This window comes from Homalodisca vitripennis, unplaced genomic scaffold (assembly GCF_021130785.1).
Source record: "Homalodisca vitripennis isolate AUS2020 unplaced genomic scaffold, UT_GWSS_2.1 ScUCBcl_201;HRSCAF=1607, whole genome shotgun sequence".
NCBI lineage: Eukaryota > Metazoa > Arthropoda > Insecta > Hemiptera > Cicadellidae > Homalodisca > Homalodisca vitripennis.
Window position 1 is genome coordinate 203,450 of NW_025776342.1, and position 5,041 is coordinate 208,490.

Sequence of the window (5,041 nt, forward strand, 5' to 3'; positions counted from 1 at the left end):
GTATAATTTTATTTTACATACAGATTTGCGAGAAAATCAAAGAGTAATGCGATTTTATTTTGAAAAAAACTAACAATGTCAATTTTGTACCTATTTTATTAGTAGTCTAATATAATAAATGTGTACTTTGGGTTGGTATAGGAGCAGAAGAAGTTAAATTATATAATTTCAAACAAAACAAATCCGATTTATTGCCAACATTGAAATTTTATATTTTTGGGAGCAAGTTATATTACTACAATAATAAAGTACTCTAAATAAATAAATATTATAATTTAAGTGATTAGTTTAAATTTTGTTTACTACTGGAAAGAAAACTTAAAAAAATAGTGCTTCATCAAGCATGTAGAAGGTAGAAGATAGAGAGATATTGTTATTAAAAATTATAATTAAAATCAACGTAAACAATACTAACACATTTTATTACTTACATAGAGTAACACTAGTTATCCATATTTAAAGAGGATATAGTAAAGTGCATGTTCTTGCTTCCCAACACAGGTTAGCTATATCATTGTCTACTATTTCATCGGTTCAATATACGAATTATATAAGTATTGATATACCTAATTAGTATCGTATACCTCATCAGTTAGAAATGGATGTAATGTCCCCTCAACGATTTTCTGTAATACAAATTTAATATCGTGTCCCGTGTATTGTTTTGTGTTTCCACTAGCTATAATCACTGCGATCGTTTGTGTCCTTAAGTAGTAGTCACGGAGATAATGGTTTGCTGAATAATGCTAATGAACAGTGCCGCCATACTTGTTCCTCGAGGTGCTGTAGGTATGCCATCCCACAATGTTTAAAGAAAATAAATTCAATAACTTACATGTACACATTCACATTTACTTCATTGAGGTAAAATACACAATAAAGTAATTATTTAACTTTGTTGTCACGATGTTGAAATAAGAAGTATTGTTACTTTAGTTATGCAGCAGCTTTCCGAGAACTCAGGCGGCAACTTTTATGCTTTCATTTTATAAATGTAAAAAAATTAAGATATTAGTTAAAGTAATTAAACACATAATCGTGCTGTATTATTACAACGTTTACATAGAAGAGTTGACCAAACTAACAAATTATCAAATTATTTTACTTCATATTTTACAACTTTAGAGATTAAGATAGAATTTTTAACAGCTTTAGAGACCAGTGGAGCGTATCCCGAAGAAATTATTAATAATCTAAATAATAATAGGCCTATATTCATTGCAGGGACCATTAGAATGTCTATGTAACAACTCAGTAAAATCAGTTGAATAGTTTAGGCGCGAAATAAAAAAAAAGCATGGAAGGCACTTTCGCATTTGTAATATGACTAGCAATTACCAGTGTCTTAGCACGCCATTGTTTGGTTTTGCACCTGGTTTGAGTTTATTTACATATGGTTTGAATTAATTATATTTCCGGCACCAATATTGAGTTTCCTTTCTTCCCAAGATGAAAAAATATTTCATAAAGTATATATTTATGGCATTTTAAATATTTACTCAGATGTTGGTATTTTTTATTCCATAGTTGATTTAGCCTCATTCACGATAATGATGTTCATAAATCTTGGGTATGGTGTGTTTGTAGTGGGCACTAAAAAGCAAAAGATTTTCCAATTTTTTCAGTAGACCAATCCCAAACAACCAAGAAACAATGATTAAGAGAAAAAAGATAAGCCTAGACTTGTTTGTTAAAAATACTCAACGCAGAAATAGTACTAAAGTATTTGTATTCCAATATATATTCAAATAAAAGGGTGCTTTTGAATACACCGTATTCCATTCTTCCATCACTACTCGCTAATCGGCAGTCGTTATATAGACTCACCCGGCCGCGTGGTGGGGAAGCGGTGATATTCCGTACGGGCACGGGCGTGTTAGAGCCTGACTCATCGTTACTAAAAATAATAATTTTGATATTTTGAGTGCAGTTCACCGTTCTTATATTATGCGGTAAAAAATAAGAGTACTAATTTCGTAATTCCATTACTCAATAATTAATTTTGTTCTTTAGGAAACAATAACATGTTACAACTTCAAACAGTAATGTTAATAGTTTCATACTTAAATCTTAAGTTTATGTTTAAATCTTTAGATAAATAAGTAAATAATTTCAGTAACATATAATGCATACATAAAAAAAGAATCTTTTTTGGAAGAATATTGTTCTTAACAATTGTTTTCAATTTTTTAGAAATTTATTCATTTGTCTGTCCAATAACTGATAGGCAATATGCACAAGCTCCATTGGAAGGACCGAACCGATTATCCTATCTTATCCGTCCGAAACTCTTAACGCTGAGCTATGTAAAATAACGATGGTTTAACAAAATATAAATATAGCGAAACTTGGATTATTTAAACTTTAATTTCCAATCCCTTGATATCCCTATACAATAATTATAAAGTACGCATAATTCAAAATTTAGATAACCTCATGTTTGTTATTTCTTTCATATACCAACTATCCAAGTTCTATTGTATTTGTTAATGCAAAACACTCATCATCACCCATAGCATTAAGTTGTATATAAACTAATACTTACTACAATTAATTCAAGATTGATTGCACAATGGTTTTGTGTTATTAGTTTATGTGTTTTGGGGAGAGTAGAAACACTTCAAGTTATACTTAATTATTGCCTGTCATTATTTACAAACGGATATTCCTGAAGCATAATGAATATCGTTTGTTTTTCATATTTATAATGGGACGGGTCTGGATATGGATGTAAAATAGTTAACGTGAGTTAATGAAACTATATTTTGACAAAACGAATTTCAAATAATATTTGACCGAATTCTAATACAGAATATTCCTTTATATAATTAAATAAATATATCTGTTTAAATTACAATACATTTTAACATGAATAGAGTGCTTTTAAGCTATTTCTATATTTAAATATATAAAACATATAATTTAAATAAAAATACATTTCAATTCCTTATAAAAGGCGTAAACTCAAGAAGCCCATTTTATACACTTTAAATATTATAGAATCTTTCCAGAGCCCCAAAAAACCTCTTTAAAATAACGTCGTTTTATTATCTTTATATGTTATTAGATAGTTTTCACAAGTTGTAATCGTTTTGCAAGGCATGAATATGAAAAAAAATATTCAGATGTCTGGCAAGTTAACTAAAATTTTTAATTTTATCGCATTTAAACATATGCCGTATGTGTGTCCTCAGACCTCAACTTAAGTAGGAGACATGGGAAATTCCCAGACTATTAGATAGTGGTAGTCCCCCCCTATTAGGCTATCCTAAATACGCCTATGGTAACACTGTTAGCACGAAACTCGTACGTAAAATGGTAGAAAAGACTCCAAAGTAAATAATTATATACTGCATAGAACAGTAGATGTTTCTGGCACTTTGTTATTGCTTACCAAACGTTATATTATCAATGAAAAATTTGATTGTATGGTAGCCATGGATTTGTTTTGCTATAGTTTTGACCGTAACAACAAAAATCTACAAATTTAGGGAATTGTGCCCTTAATTTTAATTACGACAGCATTAATTAATAAATTATCGTTATTTATTTTTATGAAATATTCAAGTTATTTGCTTAGTCCTTTATTCTATATATTATTATGCTGAATTGTATTACTTAACGCAAAATGCTCAAATCTCCATTACAAATTTAATATCTTTAAATATGTAACGAAACATAGCACTCAATCATATTATCATTATGACCATGATCACACTATTCGGGACAACAAAATAAAGACAGAGATAGAGACGTTATAGTCAAGCATGCAATTATAATAAGTCACAGGCCTTGTCCAAGGACGATATTGTCCGACTAAAATAAGTCTAACTAAAGTTTCAATACTATCCAAACGTTTTGATATCTTTTAATTATAGACAAGTGTAGGCTAAACTAAGTTTCTTCAAAGATATGTTAAAACAGTTGAAACTATTCAAATACAAAGTTACCAAATAAAATATTGAAAACGTGATTTGTTGCAAAAATAACCAGACTAAAAGTGTTATAATGTGCATAAATATTTAAAAAACTGTAACAAAAAATAATCTTGAAAAGGCACACTGCTATGCAAGACTATATATAGTATTTACCACTATCTCGAAGTGGAGAGATAAAGACGTTTAAATCTGTTATTTACAAAGTGAGTACATTTTTCAAATTAAGTAGGACTCTAGTAATAATTAGAATTATTAAAACGAGAGAATCCATTACGTTAATTAGCCTATGGAATTAAAGATTTGTAGCTTGAATTTTCATGCAATAGATATATCGTAAACGTTACAGCTAAATAAAAATTTCATTATTAGCTAAAAATTATCTATCTGTTAATTTTATAGAAACTTAGGTTAAGCTGGTTTTCTTCAGGAAAAAATTAAAATAATTAAAAACTATTCAAACACAAATTTAATAAATAAAATTATTTATATATGACTTTTATTTTTAAAAATGTGACTTTATAAAATGGTAAAGTTTATTAAAATATTGAAATAATTATGTGTTTATAATAAATTTAGATTAGGGTTAATTACTCTACGATACTAAATATCTAGTATTTACCACTATTTTTATTTATTTTTAATTGTAATTATAGAAGTGTAGATTTCATAAATCTCTGAATTGTATTGTTAGAAAGTTTCTAAGGAAGTTAATGTTGCAATTATTTTAGTATTTTGTTATAAACGTGTGTATAAAATAGGACGTACAACATTTAGCGGCGTTTTATATCTGGCGAAGGTGGAATTATCATACTTTCAATTTCCTAATATAAAGTAAAACTTATCTACAATAATAAATATATTATACCTCTCAAGTAAGCACCTAGTGCACTTGAAAGACTTTGCAAGATTATCAACAACACCATACACAAACCAAACAATCATAACGAGTAGCACCTTTATCATAAATATTAAAATGGTAACCGAGAATGAAATAAGTTTTTTTATTTATCTCAACCGGTTCTTTTTATACAAATTCTCATTTCTTACCTAAATCTACTTGGGCTACCTAATATTTATGAAATATATAATATGAAAATAAACAA